This window comes from Rhea americana, unplaced genomic scaffold (genome assembly GCF_003343005.1).
Source record: "Rhea americana isolate MKP2758 unplaced genomic scaffold, rheAme1 scaffold_46, whole genome shotgun sequence".
NCBI classification, from domain to species: Eukaryota; Metazoa; Chordata; class Aves; order Rheiformes; family Rheidae; genus Rhea; species Rhea americana.
The window spans coordinates 608061-626148 of record NW_028186601.1 but is presented as its reverse complement, the minus strand read 5'-3'; the positions used below and the strand labels follow the sequence as shown (position 1 = coordinate 626148).

Sequence of the window (18088 nt, the reverse complement as noted above, 5' to 3'; positions counted from 1 at the left end):
GGTGCATAATATGCTTTTTACCATTTCAAAAAGGCACAATACTACTTGAAAACTGAAAAAAATGCATTTAGTATACTAGCAGCTATCTTATCAAGGACATACAAGAAACAACTATCCTCAAAATGAGTTTGCATCCTACAGTTCATATAAAAAATTTCTCTCATTCTGCCCTTTTGCAAGTGTTGTGTGTTTATGTTAGAACTTCTACTGAGAGCAGAGCAGGGATCAAATGCTGAAAATCCTCTGAACACTCCATTCATTTTGACTACTATGAAAGTTGAATGTGCAAGACATGAAGTCTTGGCTGGAGCAGGTTTTCAAAGCCTTGTTGATATTGTAAGATAATGTACAATAGGCAGTGATCAGGATGAGGAAGGACCATGAAGGGTTTTTGGAGTGCCATATTCTGTCATTTTAGCGTGCCAATTATTGTTCCTTGCTTCTCCTTTGTCATCGTTTTCTCAAATGCACTGAAATCAGTTGAAATATACCGATTTATGTCACTGGGCTTTTAAACATGTCTGAGAGATGTTCTGAGAGACAAGTAAATTTTTAATACATGAAAGGGACATTTGCTTCATTCTGGTCAGAATTCATCAACTGCTGGTCCTCACTGAGTTGGATATATGCCAAAATATCAGACATAACCAGCTGAAAAATAAAAAAATAAAAGCAATGCAGCTACCTTGGGTAGCTTGGGTGTTTCAGGTTCTCTGATCTCCCTCCCCCTCAACTGTGTTGCTATTTTATGTGTTCAGTTTGGGAGAGTCATGCTCTAAATGCTTTTGCTGGTGACATCACCATTTAATCTTCCTTCTGCTCATTTGCAGCTACTTTGGAGCTGCTGTTCTTTTTATGTCACTCCCACCAATATTTAGAATTTGCAGTTTCCTCAGATAATAGACCATCTTGACTAGAAAAGAGTGACACAATCAGCTGTCAGATACTTTTCATTCCTGACTTCCATGCCAAATCTGACATGTGGATTTTGGGATAATAATGTGTTATCTTAATTAGGTGTATCTTCATGATGCATGCTTTATAACAGATAGAGCGTATGCAACTACTGCAATGGTTTGCCAAGGTATCTTTGAAATGAGATTCTCTACTTAAGGGTTTTCTTCCTTCTTAAATAAATAAAGAGTAAACGAACAATTGCAGAGTCCAAGTCTGAATCCTAACACTTCCTGTTAAATCTCGCAAAATAGTGTAAGAAACATGTTTGGTCTGCTTTCTAAGGCTTGATGATGTGATAGAGAGGATGTTGTATGTAACATCAAAGAGTGGTGTTGTTAACCTCTGAAGCATGACTTCTGGAAGTCCAAGTGCAATAATATATGTTCATTTTTCTCTTGAATATGGCAGTTTTTAATAGGCTTGGATTCTTATCAGAAATTTTCCAACGATTTCCTTCATTGTGTTTGTGTGCACTTTTTTTAGACTGGCCAAATTTCTCTCACACTTCCCAAAGTCCTTTTAAATGACTCTCTGCTGGGTTTAGTTAAGAGCAGTGTTGAGCAAATTTCAAGCTGCCAAAACCAGCCAACAAACCACTGGTGATGAGAAAATGTTTCTGCTCTCTAAGTTCATGGTGAATGTCGCTTTTTTTTTTTTTTTTTTTTTTTTTCCAGTCTATGATGCTAAAGTGGAAAATGGTAAAGTTAGGAGTGTGGACAGACCTGAACAGTGTTTAGGACCTGAGCACAGAGAGTATGGGAAAGGATCAGGATAAATCATAACTTTTGCACTTGAAGTCTGTATATTCATGTTAGGATTAAAGTCTTGAAAGCCTAGACATCATTCTTGAAATTGCCTTCTTTGGAACTGAACGTGATTATTTAGGAGCAGAATTTAGATCTGTATATTTATATATATATATATATATATTTTTTTACTTAGATCAATTACAGACCAATTTTTGAAAGACTATCTAATGTGAAGCTGTAGAAAGGCCTGCAGAACAAAGTGGGTAATGCACCAAAGGTAAGCTATAGGGCATGACTGGATTAAGTTCTCCATGTCCTCTGCTGTAGTGACTATATGCCAAGTATATTGTATTTTCCTTCCTTTCCTCGTACAAATGTAGCCTAGAGGGGAATAGAACTTTGTTGTAGCATGAGTATACTGCTCTTCTAGTGTGTTCTCATGATTGTCCTCGCCCTAACTCCATTAATTGTCTACATGACATGTTCATATGCTGGCATGCATGGCAGAGCTTCAGGCAAGTCAGTGCCTTTCCCAAGATAGGAGATGTTCACCCTGGGGAAGTGTTTGCTTTGTGGATTTTTCAGTAACTGTTGACTAGCGATCACTGCAGTGGTTAGCTCTGAGGCTTGCTGCAGTGTTGTGCTCTCCTTAGTAGCATGAAAGAGATTTTATGAAAAGCAAAGCTAATCAACTATTAAATTGAGATGAAGAAAGCTTTAATGGTTATGAGTGATATTGAATTCATTGCTTGTCCTGGGAGAGGATTATGTTTTAAAGGTGGGACCAGATGACTGATTTTCTTCACTATTGATTTTCTTCCACAAGTAATTTTCACACTTGTGTCTTCATCTATAAAAACACTGTATATCCAAGCCACAGGTATACTTAATTATAAAACTCATTTTGATCCTTAGATGAAAGACAAAGACCACGTCTGCATTAACAAAATGCAGATTTCAAGAGTGTATCTGGAGAGTCAAACAGTTGGTGCTGAGGCCTCAGGGTCCTTCCTGTAGGTGTTTCAAGGAATAGTTCAGACCAGCTCTAGTTTGGCCCTGTGGACTGAATGCCCATGAGAGGCTGGAGTGAATTAAGTGCTCTGGAGCATATCTTACAGTTTTCTTTCATTTGAAAGAAACCCAGTTTATATGCTCTGAGACTGCTCTACAATGCTAACCAAATCATGGTAGGTGATTTGCTTCAGAAATTTATTCCTAATCTGAACTATAATGCAAAGGCATACAGCCAAAATATCTCATTTTTAAGTTGGAGAGAAGGTGGAACTATATAAATGACTAGAAACGTGTGAAACTGCAGACATGTAATATGTTAGAAATTAGTTTAATGTTACATTTTGGTGTGTGTCAGTTCAATGAAATTTCATAATAATATTACTATTTTTTTTACACTTTAAGGTTTTGACTCAGCTTCATCAAATGCAGGACAAAGAAGTACAGAATACTCTAGTGAAGGAGAGACTGTTTGGAAAGAAAATAATAGAATTGCAAATAGTCTTCTGGTGAGGGCAGCCACCGGGAATGTGGGAGACCCGGTTCTACAGATTCCTGTTTATTCGGTGTGGAACCCCTCCAGCTGGAGAAATTAAGACACGCTTGCCAAACATAGCCACTAATGTGCCTGTTATGAAGGAGAGTGTGCAGAAAGGGCTTGAACCTAGTTCTTCCATATCCCGTCCCTAGGGAGGGCACTAACCACCAGCTTTTTGAGCTGGCAGGCAGATCTTCCTTGTGTAAGCCTTCTGCTGTTGAGTGCTAATCCCACCTTGAAGCAGACTAATCTTTCCCAGGACACATTACGTTAAAACCAGTAAATTCCTATAATAAGTTTTGGTTTAAACAAATCAATATTCTCTAATATAGAAATATTTATTTGAAAAATTCCCAGCTCATTCTTTATGTTATGGTCAGAAAAATCACCTTGTATCTCACTCATTTCTCAGATGTCCTAATTAAAGTGGTGTGTCTAGTCTCCTTAGGGTCCCTCAAGCACATTATTTGGCAGAATGTTGCATATCTTTTGTACTACTGTAGTAGCTCCTAGCTGTAACCACAGACCAGGACTAACATTATGTTAGTGCCGTATGTTGCAAAGCAAAAAGCTTTGTGGTGGGCCTCGAGATGTTTGTTATCTAAGTATCAGTTAAAAGGCTGGAAGAGAATAGTATGGATGCAATGGCAGGGGAAGAAAAGGAACACTGAGATATAAGTGAGAATATCAATATATTGCTTTTCAGGACTTCACATGTCCACTGTGGAAGGGAGACCTCTGAAGCAAGAAGGTCTGAAATGATGTAATAATTGATAAAGATACTGTTTTCATATGACTAAGTCCACAAGGATATTAAATGCCTTAATTCTAGAGTGGGAGGAAGCTTCACTGCTTATTTAAAACATGATACAATATTTTTGTGAATCTTGTGTTTTAATGTAGGTGTTATTTAAGAAGGAAATGATGTCAGAAGGACCAACAATCTATCTACTTATATTAAGATAGCTGTATTTGCTTACTATTGATATTGTCACGTTGATTGCAGACTAGACAGTGCATGAGCTGTTCCTACCAAGCAGGTTAACGCAGATCAAGAAGAACGTGTAGGATAGGTGATGTCCTGTAGATTTATTTGGCCAAACCTAAATTAGAAAACACCTGTGTGTTGTAGCTGTTGGTGATGTAAATCTAGGAAAGCAAAATATGTGGTCAGACCACTAATAGTTCATCATAGATCAGCATATGTAATGAGTCCATCAATAATTCATCATACAGGTGATGGAAAAAGCATTGTGTGCTTGTTTTTTAAAACTTGCCCCTTATAATAAATACAGTCCTTTTCTTTCTCCCCCCTCTCCCCCTCTCTTCCCTTCCCCCTCTCTTCCTCCCTTCCCCCCTCTCCTCCCCTCTTCTCCTTCTCTTTCCCTCCTGTCTCTCCCCCTCCCTCCTCCTTCTCCACCTCTTTTCTCTCCCACTCTCTCTCCTCTCACCCCTTTCCTCCTCCCTGTCTCCCCGCACCCCTTCTCTCCCCCTTTTTCTCTCACTCCTTTTCCTCTCCTCCTCCTCTCTTTCTCTCTCTTTCTCCTTCTCTCTTTCTCTCCCTCTCTTTCTCTCTCTTTCTTTCTCTGTCTCTTTCTCCTCCCTCTTCTTCTCCTTTCGGTTAGAGCTATGTATGCTACTGGAGAATGAGTATATCTTTGAATCAAAGATAATGATTTTTTTTCCTCTTCTCACCCTCTCTCTTACTAGAAGGTAATTTCTTGTCTTTCAATTCTTTCCTAGTTTCATCAGTTTGTACATTTAATGATTTAGAATGATTTCTCCATGAATGCAGAGATGATGTAACATGTTGGGCTGAGATAAGGAAGTGCTCAGGTACCATGTAAATTAAAGGAGGGCCAGAGACCTGCCAGGAACAGCTGTCATAAACTGTGATGCCGCTCAGAGCCTGAGAGCTGCACAAAACTGGTGGCAAAGAATTTCTTTGCTTAAATAAGCTGCTACAATTGCTTTCTCTCAATCCTGTGGATAGAAGAAGAATTATAATATTTAATTCTTTATGGGATAACACCTCTGTGAATGACGAATATTTGTAAAAGCTTTCAAACTTGAAAAGCATGTAGCATTCTTCTCTTTGATAGACGAATAAAGGATTTTTGGGAATAGTAAACATGAAGTGTGGTAAAAGAAAATCATGTGTTACCAAAGCGATTCTGGTAATGGAATTTTGAACAATTTATATAGGCACAATTGGAAAGCCATCATAGATTACTGAAGCTTGGTTTGCATGAGGAAATTCTGCTGGCAAAACTATGTTGAGAAGGAGCAGGGCCTAATTATGTATGGGATGAGGTGCCAGAATACAAGTACGTATTCCTGTGGAAGGCTCAGCTGATGTTTGATGCCAGTCTTGTACTTTTCTGCACTATTTCACTACACAATTATTACTTAGTAGCACTGTGAAAAATCTCACTCCTAAGCCAATATAACTTGCATTGTTGCAACAGGTAGCTAAGATATAGTGACGCTAAGGAAAAACAAAAACTTTTTGTAAGTAAACAGTATTTTATTATAGAGATAGTTTAAGCATGACTGGCAAAAGAATTTATAAAGTTTGGACAAGCTCTGCCAGTGTAGTTTTGCTAGAAAGCTTTTTCTTAAAGTCAGACTAGAAAGCTTTTGGACATTGGGTTGTAATGTGCAGCACAGAAGGAAAGAGAAATGGATTCTTGCCTATTCCAGATAACAGTGGAGAAGCTGCCCAGTCTGTTGCGTCTAACCATGCTGCTGAATCGCTCCACTACAGATCCCTGGTATCAGCAACTCTTCATCAATCTGGTAAGGCTGAAGCCAACTCTAAAAACAAACATTTCCTCCGTGAACAATGTGTTTGTTATATTTTCTCATTTGTTTATGATGGCTGTGTCAGCCGCACTGATTTACATAAACACTGCCAATCCTGGGACGTTACATTCTCAACAAAAGTAGCTGAGTACAAACAGCATTCCGAAGTTTTAATTCATATTGTATAAACATAACAGATGTTGATAAAATGAGCCAAAAAGAAAATACAACAAAGGAGACCATTTCAAGGTTTTTTTTTGATTAAAATACATTCCAGATTGACAAAATGATACAATGTTAATGGAATAGATCATTTAAATGTCATTATTTGGCTCTTACAGTCCTATAAAGCAAATATAAAGAAATGCTTTTGAGTTTTCAGTCTCCATTATGGTGCAGTGCCTATACATCAACTTACAAATAAAGCTATATTTCTTCCTCCTTTCCTTCCCCCACTCCTCCCCCAGCATTGCCACATTTATTTCCTAAATACTGTACTAAAATACTGAGTCCAAAAGCAATAATGTGTTTGGGATACTGAACAAGGCCTAAAATAAATATGTTATACACAAAATACATGTAGTTTCTGCCTCAGTGAATTTCCAGTTTACAGCATCGAAATTGGAGTTGTGGGCACACTGGGTAACACAGAGGAGAGCTGAAGTTGTACAGTTTTATTTAAGAAAAATATAAAATCTGCTCCTCTTCACTATTTATTTTATAATGAAAATGGAACTGAGTCTGAGATCCATCTAATCTGGATTCCTAATTTTGAGAATAGCTGAAACTAGAGGAAGGTTACAAAAACACAGTACTCCTAATACCCATTATCTAGTGTAGCTTTATAGTCTCCTTTTATTAAATGGGGAAACTGAGGTGAAGAGAGGACACATGATTTACCAAAAGTCTAGAGGAGGTCATACACAGCAGTATAATTCAGCTCTTAAATGACCACATCTAGTGCTCAAGCTGCTGGGCTACATTACCTTTTTGTTCTGGGCAACCTATTCCACTCAATTATGTTTCATGCTGATACCTAACTTTTTAGTAGTTGATATAGTTCCTGAAGCACAAAGCTTAGTATCTCTTCCAACATACTGTTATTAGCATTCTGAAAACTCTGTTATGAAAATTCTTTTTTTTGATATCCGTATAAATATATATTGTTAAGTCTTTGGTCTTAATGATTTCCTGTGACAATGAGTTCCATATCAAATTATATGTGGTATAGAAAGAGCATGCCTTTATATCTTTATTTTTTTTGCCTCTTTATGTCTTTGAATGTCTCCTTAGTCTTGCTATGAAAGAGGGAGAACAGATGTGTCCCTCCATCCTGTACATTTATTTATATTATTCTATCATATCTTTGTTTCATTTTTCCTTTGGCTGGGAAGGCATACATACAGGAAGCATAATATACCTTTCTGGGCAGAACTTAGCCAGGTCATAAGTAAGACATTGTACAATTAAGTAAAAAGTAGAAACTTAGTGAACACCTATGTAAGCTATAAAGAGCAACTTGGAAAATAATAAAAAGAGCTTTAGCTCTGTTTATATCAAGAAACAGTTATAGCACTCATTGTGTTCAGTGACCAGAGTTTAGTACTTGCAGACTCTCTTCTTTTCAAAGCTATATGATTGTTTTCTTTGTCCTCTTCCTTGCAGTCTATGTCTCTATGTGAACTGACTTTTATAAGCTTTTACTGCAAAATCTTTCAGGATGTCATAAATGGTTGTGTAATGAGATAGCAGCTATAAAATATCTTAAGACTTAATAAATATTGGGGTCATTGACTATTTCCAAATAAGAACTCAGACCATATCAATGGAGCTCAGCTTTGCTTTTCTAGCCTGTGAGATTTGGATATGTTCCAGTCATAATAGTTTATTTAGAGTGAACCTGATGGTTTAGCAAAAAAGAAAGTGTTTTTGTACTATGGCATTTCCTGATGTTTTAGGTATAATTTGGGATGGAGAAAAGGGGAAAAAAGAATGGATGTTCTTACTGACTCCTGTCTTTCCTCTCCCTCCCCTTCCCACCCTCGTGGCAGAGATGCACTCACATTTTTGTCCATCCATATGTCCTCTCTCTTTGTCTTACAGGAGCCATATATAAACAAATCAGCAATGTCTGTTCAAGCTCATTTCTCACTGCAATATACCTGCATCATCTTTTGCACCCTAGGGCTTTGCCACCAGAGTGCTGCTGGCCTGCAGAACCAAGTGGCTGGGATAATCACCAGGAAGGATCTGATGTCTCTTCCACTGGAGGAGAGGCTCAGGCTCCAGCTGGCACTACAAAGCCCTGACGCAGGTGAGCAGCCATGGATTAGAGAAGAAGAGAAGGCCAATGGATATCTTCTTAGGCTTCATTATTTCTTTTCAAGCCCTTGTTCTCCTTCAGGAAAAAATAATCAGAGCTTTTCCACTTTTTTGAAGAAGAGATGCTTTAAAGCTGTCATATGTAGACATGTGGGATTGTAGCCCAGAGCTGTGTCTCTTCAACAGTTTGGTGATTGCAAAATCCACTGATTTAAATGCTTTGAGAAAAATTGGGGATTTATGTGTTTATCCATCATGGAAGATGCACTTAAAATCAGAGGTGAAGGATGAATGTCAAGAATGTTTTTGTCACACTGTGACTATGCCTCAATAAAAAAATGTCGGGGCCCTTAGCAGCAAAGTTATGCTGGCACAACCTTTTAGTGAGGACTAAATCAATTTTTGAGTACATAACTGGCTGTTGAAAAGGAAAATGTTTCCATATCAGCATTTTTATGTTGAAATATGTTGTATGTTTAACTGAGAGGAAATACTGCCTTGAGAAAGGGGTAGGCAACTCAAAGGAACGGGATTGGGCTTTCCATTTGGTCCTAGATGTATTAGAAACTGAAATAGAGAATTGTCTGTAAGAGAAAGATACTGTCTGTGGGGCTTCTGCCAAATAACCATCACACTTCACAGTAAAAGCAACCTGACATGTCTTTCTACTGCTTTCATTTCTTTTAACGTCTGCAGCTCCTAGAATAAGGCTCTCTTTCTCTCAACCTACCTGATATGACAATATTTTTAGTGAAGATCATGTGCAGTAAGATAAAGGGCAAATCAAATAATAGGGGAAGTAGCATGGTAGATTTGGGAGAAATTTTTGTGTATATAACAGCATATCTAGAAACCAGGAACAAAGTAAATAATTCTTCATGACTTTGGAGACAAAGAATGTTTGAAACCTTGGAAACTATGCTAAGTGTTGGTTGTTAATAAATGAATGTGTACAATTTTTTGGATAAAGAGACTATTAGATCCCCTTTGACTATATAATTGATGATTAATTTTGTTCTCTGAAATACCAGAGGGATTCCCACAGATTTGGATATTAAAACCTAGCACGTACAAAGGACTCTGCCACTATTAATGCTGATATAATGAATAGCAAGGAAAACTAGTAATAATTTACTGGTTATAAAAACTTGCCAAAATTCCTAAAAATGAATTTCTGGTATTTGAATCATGCAGCTTTGTCTCCTACGAATCAAAGATTTGTTGGATTTCCTCCTATTTTCCCTGCTGGATCGTGTCTTTATTAACAATAATGTTTCTTTTGTAGCACCACAGAGCTAGCCCTTTAAACTTTCGTGTCCAAGGCAATGCAAACAGTTGGCAGTCCAGAAGCTTACATAGGTAAATGCCAAAGGCTGTTTAAATTTGTCATATGCAGGATGAGAAATGTCCTGCAGATCGCCAGGCAGGAGACATTGAGGTGAATTTTTATTTAATTCCTGTTAAAGTTAGTAATTTTTTATTCATTAGTACATTAATAAGGTCTCTGTCATATTGACCTATACCTCAGCTATCTGAAGAATGCAAAGTTTTTCTTAAAGGAATAGATCAGTCCAGAGTTACTAGCTTTTTGTGTGCTAGCAGAAACCTAGCGCTTTCCCTTAAAAGCAGTGAGAATCTTTTTTCTCTTGATTTCTTGATCTGAAATAAGCTTGCTATGAATTTATGTCTTTTGTTCAATGCCCATTGCTGATTTCCTTTTTTTTTTCTTTTTGATTTCTTGAGCACACAAAGTATCACCCTACAAAGACCTTGGTAATGTAACTTCTTTTGGCTGACAGCATCTGTGGCTAAATGCCTCAGTATGAATTGCAGTTGTGGTGTACTTTGCAGAGTATGAGGGCTAGAGGCAGAGCTAGGGTATCAGTGACTCATTACATGGCTTTGAACAGGTCATCTAAGTTCTTGGTATATCATTTATTCTGCCTTTAAAATTGGAACAATGAAATTGATCTGCCATATTTGCCAGGAAAATAGGTGTGAAAAATATTATAGGAATATAAACTGTTTATAGTAATACTTTGTGGAGTGATTCTTTTTTTTTTTCTTTCTCCTGTTGGTGACAAGTGTAATATCTAAGGAAAAGTTCAAGCAGTTTACATGGAAATTCTGAACTCTATGTTGTGAGCTTGGCACAGGAAGGCATGCTGCATTTTTCCATACATTAAATATAGGTCCATTAGTTTTATATGTATAGTCACACACACACGCACACACACACATACACACACAAGAAGCAGAATTTCTCCAAGGATTTCCTGAAACAAGTGGCTCCTTTATATTCAGGACTCCAGTGACAAATCTGTCTTACCACAAATCATAATAGCATGATACACTTCAGAAAGTGAAAACATTAAATTTGTGGGAAGCTTTTCATCAATACATAATTCTCATGATCCTTATATACAACAAGTCTTGAAAGAATGGCAATAACAAGTAGACATATTATTTGACTCTTTGACACAAGCTATCTTTTTCTTCATGTGTGCTTATAGCGTGTAGTAAATTTGCTGCTATTTCATCATGATTTGAGACTGACTAGACATTGAGAGCAAAGATGTTAGTTCTACATGAAGTGCAAACTGTTAATGAATTTTCACAATTTGTGAACACAAATTTCTAGGAAAGACAGAAAGGGCTTTAAACAAAATCCAAGTAATTGGCATTATTTTTTGATTGTGTTATGCTTCTACACCTCTTTCAACTCATCTTCCTTTATGATGGTGTTTTCATAACACTTCTTTTTTTTCTCTTATACCAAAGCATGTCTTAAAATTCAGGCAGACTGAACTTTAGGTCTAGGATTGAACTGTAATGATGCAAAATTACCCCCATTCAATTAAAAAGAATTCTTTCACATTAGAAAAAATAATATATTTGTCCATTACATATCTCTGTGAATGAAGATAAACTATTGTAAGAAGGGTTGTTTCTATGGGATGCAGGGTATGCTTTTACAGGTGTACTGTAATGTGCATATTCTGATGCTAATATATAAAACATTAGTGATATTTTTCCTACTGTGTGATACTTATGTACTTTAGAATTAACTGCCTACCATTCTTAAACTGCCCAGTATCATGCTATAGAACCTTTTAACATTTCCTTCCTTTACAATTGTTTCTTGGTTGCATTTTTAAACATAACGTTGGCCTGCATTTAATTGCAGACCATGAGCAAAGGAGGCTGAAGGATGGAAGACAGATGAAGAAATGCTTAGTACACATTTTACACACACAAAAAATGTTAGCTTTAAGGACTTAGGGACCAAAACTGATAAAGGTACAAGTAATAGCTATTACGGTCCATCTTGCTTCAAGACCATTGAGCTAAAAACATGTCAAGGAATGGAAATAAAACTTAGTTACACTCTATAAGTAGTAGCACCTACTACTGCATTGGTGAGGAAGTGTTCTAAAATGTTACTGTTGTCTCTGCTTCCCCTTTTCACATAGCTTCAGCTAGCAGAGCTGTCAGTTTATCTCTGGTGATCATGAAAGACCTTAATGAAATGAAGTGTAACAAGCTCTCTCCTAAACTAGTGGTTAATTAAGTGTGACCATCAAATGATGGGAACCATGGTAGTATACAAGGGAATGCCTGTTCATTCCTGAAAGGCCTATTAAAGTAAAGAGGAAATATGTGATCAGCACAGTTGTCTGGTTGTCTAACTCTGGGAGGTGTGGGAATGCCAGTGTCAAAATTCAAACACAGGAGTTACTGCTGCTTACTGAGGTACTGAATGAACCAGAATAACTGGCAGTATATGACTGTAATCAGTGTTAGTGCACTTGTGGGGGGTCAGAGCACCGAAATGGTTGACTGACTTGCAGTAACTCATTGAATTGGCAAATCTTGTTTATCTGAGATCATAGATTCTGTGCGAAGGTTTGACCTTTTGTCACTGAGACCACTCCCTGCTCCTTGCCAGAGATAAACTTTGAGGAATTACTTGGTTCTGTGTATTTTATTTTGACGAGGATACAGAAAAGAATATATTTTTTATGCCGTTTATATTTGCAAAGAGCTCTGTAAATACGAAGTCCTATGGCTTCTGCTATGAGGTTGCTATAATTACTTCTTTTATATATGGTGGAGCTGAGATGTGAATATGAAATAACCTGCAGAGAAAAGTGAGAGAAAAGTGAGTCTGTGGCAAATCTTAAAGGAGAATCTAGGACTCTTGACTTCCACCTCTTCTTGTTATTAATCTCTTTCTTGCAGATATAAAGGCTAGAACCAAAGGAAGGCATCACAAGTCCACCAAAGACGTGTTGCGTGACTAGACCTCTCACATTTCGTCTACTTCAGCACACAAGAGAGAAGTGCACCCAGTTGTGGGTTGGGCTGTCCCTGCTGTCCTTGCTTTTTAGGGCATAGTCATGCAACAGAGAGGGCTGTGAAGTTTGACTGCAGCTAGCCAGGAGTCTCTGCACTCTGTGTAGGCCCTCTGATAGAATGCAGCCTGGATGCCTTTCTGAGAGTAGGCAGGGTCCAGTCAGTCAGCAGAGCAAAAGATGGGACCAGCATTGGGTCACTGCGTTGCAAATGCATGAGATACGGGTTTTCTATGAAAGCATAAGAAGGGAAATAATAAATGCACATGACTTACTTGTCTGATATGAGTATATATGTATATATGTGAATATGCATGTGTGCACATGCAAGTAAGGAACCTAATCATTCAGCTACTATCATTTGTAATTAAGAAGAAAGTAGGAGGTAACATGAAGACTGAATAAGGGCAAACATTACCATTTAGGAAGAAAAGGAAAAAAAATAGATGCATATTTTGAGCTTCATTACCCTACAATTATATGACTACCACTTGAAGAAACCTTTTCAGTACTTGGGATGTAAGCCATAGGAGAGGCACACAAGTTCTAGGTTGAGAGAAAAGCACAGAGGAATTGACAGACGGGATTTAAAATAGCTTGGTGAATCAAGAGTCTAAGATAGTCTTGTCGTAGAGGATATGTAAATAGGAAGAAGTAATATTTGTCTGAAATGCCAACAAATTAAAACAAACAGTATTCACAAAAAATATCATGATATTTCTTTAATCAGTCTGGACAGGTTGGTTTGAGTTAGCCAAAGGTCTGAGGCAGCTCATTCTCACCCTCCTCTTCAAAGTGAATAAGCCTTTTGAATCTAGCAAGCTGTTTCATGAATCATGAAATGGTTTAGGTTGTAAAGGACCGCTGGAGGTTATCTAGTTCAACTCCCTGCTCAGTCTTCTCTCCCCCTGTTCTAGATTTGTGCAGGTGCCATGGTAATCTCCGTATTATTCCAATTCTAGTATGTCTGCTGCTGAAGCGAGCATGAGTTTCATTAGAAGATAAAAAGGGTTTGTAACTAATTTCTGCCATCTCCCCAATTATCCACTTGTGTTATATCATCCTTGTGTTCTGTTTTTTTGCTCAGTTTACAACTTTCATGGCTTCCTGCATTGCAGCAGTCTTCACAATCTGCTCCAGCATCCCAGGAGAAATCTTTAAATCAGCTTGGACACTTGATTGTGTATGTGTCCTCCGCTTTTCTCAGAACTCCCCTGTCTGCTGGTGCTATAGACTCCTCCTTGTGCATTTCTCCACACTTTGTCTGACCTGCTCCGCACTCCACCATTTTTTTTCCCCTGAAACATTGCTCAACTGCTTTTGGAAAAGCAGTTTCCTTCTCCTTCCAGAAGATGCCCCCTGACTGAGTGCAGCAGCATTGATCTCTGCTGTCTCTTGAAAGGAACATAATGCTTATTAGCACAGAGTAACTGCAAACGAAAAAATTAAAATTATACACTCAATGTCTTAACAGAAACATTCACAACATTATTCTGAAAAGTTATTCATTAGGGTCTGGCCATGATTTTGGAAATTACTCGGGATGGTTTTATAACAGTGAAAGTTAAGGTGCTGTGTGTGAGGCTTTGGGGTTTGGACATCTTTTCTGCAACTCTCTTCACACTTTTCAGTTACAGCATCCAGCTCTTCCGACAGCAGGACTTGGGTGGGCTGATGGTTGCTGGATGCTGTAATAGGAGTAGGTTGGCAGGATACAGAATGATAAACTCACTTGTCAACAGTCTCTCTGGCTTTCTCGACAGGCTGTGTTTTTTACCTCTTCATCCTTATCCTCATGTATTCCTCAGTAATTTCTCTGGGGTGGGTTGACTGACCTTGTATTTGTTTGTTGTTGCAGTACTTACCTCTCTGCCTGAGATGGAACCACTCTAAGCCACACAAACTCATTTTGTATCTATTATCCCTGCTTCATTCTGTTGCTTCCCTCAGCTGAAAAGAATTCTCCTCAAATTGTTTGCATGTTGGTGGCAAAGAAGATGGAAGACCAAAGAAAATAAAGAAGAGATCCACAGTAAATGTTGAAAATGGGGTCTGTCCAGCATGTGGGATGGAAAATAAGGCAGCAAGCACCACAAGGTAGCTAGAGAAGGAAAAGTATAGGCAAGCAGATCTCCAGGGGGAATCAGGAATGAGGGCTGGAGGAAGAGCTTAGACAACACCTCAAAAGGGAGCAGACTTAAGGCTGAATGTACAGTGGGACACTTTCCTTGAAAAACAAATTCCTGGCCGAGATGACTCAAAATGTCTCAATAGTGTGAGCTTGTGTTTGTGGTCTTTAAGATGAAGAGAAAATAATTTATATTGTCTTTAATGTTATGGCACTGGCAAAACTGCTCCTCCAATCTTCCGGAGCAGCTTAGGACACACAGACTGAGTGTGTCATCTAGACCAGTAAAAATAGTGACCAAGGTCCTGCTGCTTGACTGCTTGCGATTTTGCCTTGCGCTCACTCTTTGCTCTCTGCTATGCTCCAGCTCTGTGCTTACTGTGGAGCACCTGCTCTCTGGCTCGCAGAGGCAGGGTTGTGCTGTCAGTCCAGAGGGCACAACCGTGAAGAGCAGGGAGGCCAAAACAGAGCCATGTCACTCTTTAGTGTGCAGAAATACTATGTCCTAAACAGTGCTGGCTATTTTGACCAATTTGGGTTACATATAGACTTCTGGATGCCTACGTTGGACTAGTCTGTGGTGTGCTCAATGTTCCTGGGTTCCTGAGTGTCAGACCAGGGCCTAGTTTAAGGACTCTTAAACTAGGGCTGTTTTGCACCTGCATTTCCTTCTGGTGAGAACCAAATTATTGTGTAAGGATGGTGTTCACTCAGGTTTCCCATGGCATGGAGTGGAGATATTGTGAATATACGTGCTTGGATCAGGGAGCTAAAAAGTACTTTTGAGTGCTGCCAGTTGGACAGGACCTTAATGCTCCATCAGCTTGTAGTTTATTTGTGGCCACTCTCTCTCTTGGACATCATCAGCATATGATGTTTCTTACTCTTGCAACATCTTCTATTTCTTATTAGTTTTCTACAGTTATATTAACAGCATTTTTCCACAATGAATTTTACTGTGTTATTTCCTCTCCATATTTCTGTTTTTCTCCTTCTTTTTTTTTTTAAGTTTGTTTGGCATTATTTCTTCATCCTTCCTAGTGATTGCATCTTCCTCATTGCTTTGCATGGGAATTCTTTTGTTTGTAGAAATTCAGGAAATTTTACTTGCTTTACCTCAGAGTCTGGATGTTGGCATAGAAAATGACTCACTGTTGGTCTTTCCTTGCTTATTCTGGTTACAAAGTAATTTTCCAGACTTGTGCCATGCCTTGAGTACTCCTGTTTTTACTTCTGATTTTCGTCAGAGGGCTCTGAATTTCTATTCCTTTGTACAGCAGGTGTGTTCAGAACTGTTGCCTTTTGTGCTCATTTGCCTGCTAATTACCTATTCTAATGCAAACCTACACAGGCCCCATCTAAGTCGGCTCAAAATTCACTGCCTTGAGGCTACCCAAGGCAAGCTCACAGCCTGATTTAGGTAAAACTTCACCTAAGTGAATTTCATCTATTTCATTATAGTTCTGTGTACACTTCAGTGAACTTGAGTAGCTGTGTAAAAGGTCTCTGCAGAAAAACATAGCAGATCAGGGGGTTATATGTAGTATTCCCTTGTGATTTATATATTTTAAGATTAGATCTAGCATTTTGAGAACTGCTGTTTGAAGATGTTAATTAGATTTGCCTCAACAAACCAAAGTAGAGCTAATTGGTTAAGATTGTAGCAAAAAGATATTGACCTCTCACTGTCAAATGTCTTAGGGTATGTGTTTGCTGTTCTTCTGCTTTTTTGGATGGGAGCAGATTAAGGCATACATTGAATCACTGAGATAGTGAGGATTACTTTTTTATTGTTTGGAAGTAACATCTCTATCTCAAATCTACTGATGTTAATGGGAGTTTTTAACTAAATATTTCTGTATTAATTCTACTTGCATTTCTGACAGGAAGAACATATCGTCAGGTAAGTTTTCAACTTTTTCATGAATGAAATCTAATAGGAACCTTTTCATAGCATCACAGCATCTATATGTACACAACAATTTAATAAACTCTCACAATCCGTATGGTTACTGGCAAACGTGATTCATTTTATGAATAATTTTAGTTGGATCTTAGGGAGAAAAATGTTCATACGAACAGCATGAGCAACAAATTTCCAGACAGAAACATGGAGGAGGGCGAGTATGTATAGACGTAGTCTGTGGGGGCCAGTGACTTCACCACATTTCACACGATAAGAGGGTTCACTTCAGGAGCTGGTAACGGGATAAAGACTTGAAAGACCAGGCTGCAGGAAGTGGGGGTGGTGATTCAACACATGGCTGTCTTCCCTCCGAGTCATCGTTGAACCAGTGCCCTGATGTGATCATAGTGGGAATTGGATTAGAAGAGATGCTGTTTCTTGGGATGAGATTTGAAACTTGGGTCGTGACCACTTGATGTCATTAAGCGTTACGTGCCATTTCTGCATGAGAGCATGGATTTCAGGTTCTGCATCTGGGCTGATTTCCCATTCGGTTACTTGCATTTTGCAATCTAACCTCTCTGCAGTTTTGACTGCATGCACCGTTTTTCATTTCTGCCCCTACTTTGTGTCACACAGCGCTGTGAACTGCGCTACCCCCTGCCCTGCCTTGATTGCCAAGTGACTGCCTCGCAGCGCTTGGCGAAGTGCTTCGTCTGTGTAGTATTTAACCCCCACATTTTCTGCACATAACTAAAATTAGCAGTAATGCCATACCTTTTTCTTTTTTTTTTCTTTTTCTTTTTTTTCCCCTGTAGTAGCGTTTGTTTGGCTTACCAGAAAAAAATTATGGCAGGGAGTTAATAGTATTATTTGGTAACTGTAGATGACTATATATATTCAAAGATGGTACATATGGTATGTAACCAAGCAGCCACCTGCCTCCTTTGCCTGTGTGAGGCAGCCGCTCAGGTTACAGCTTGGAAAAGGCACCACCTTGTGCGACGTTGAAATTTTATTGCTTTTGATGAGAGGAAACGTCACGACGGAGATTAAAATGATAGTTACACTTGGTGGTTACTTGTGATCTGAAAGCAGGCAGATGGCACCCAGAGTAGAAATGCAGACTGAGCAAGGAGAGGGTTCACCTAGTCAAAAAGGAAAAAAAAAAGAAAAAAAAGAAAAAAGCTGATAGAGGGGGGAAAAAGCAAAAATAGGCAGGGAGCGGCGGCGCCTCCGGCCCCGGCCCGCCGCCGCCGCCGGCCGTTAACGGTCCGTGGCGCGCGCCGTGGCGCAGCGCCGGGCGCTGCCGGCGCC

The 18088-nt window shown here is 38.7% G+C and overlaps 1 pseudogene; it reads left to right on the top strand.

The window, feature by feature from the left end:
• LOC146589373 (chloride channel protein D-like) overlaps positions 1 to 16999 on the top strand; it is an 85668-nt pseudogene extending 68669 nt beyond the window's left edge.
• Positions 17000 to 18088: the final 1089 nt, after the last annotated feature.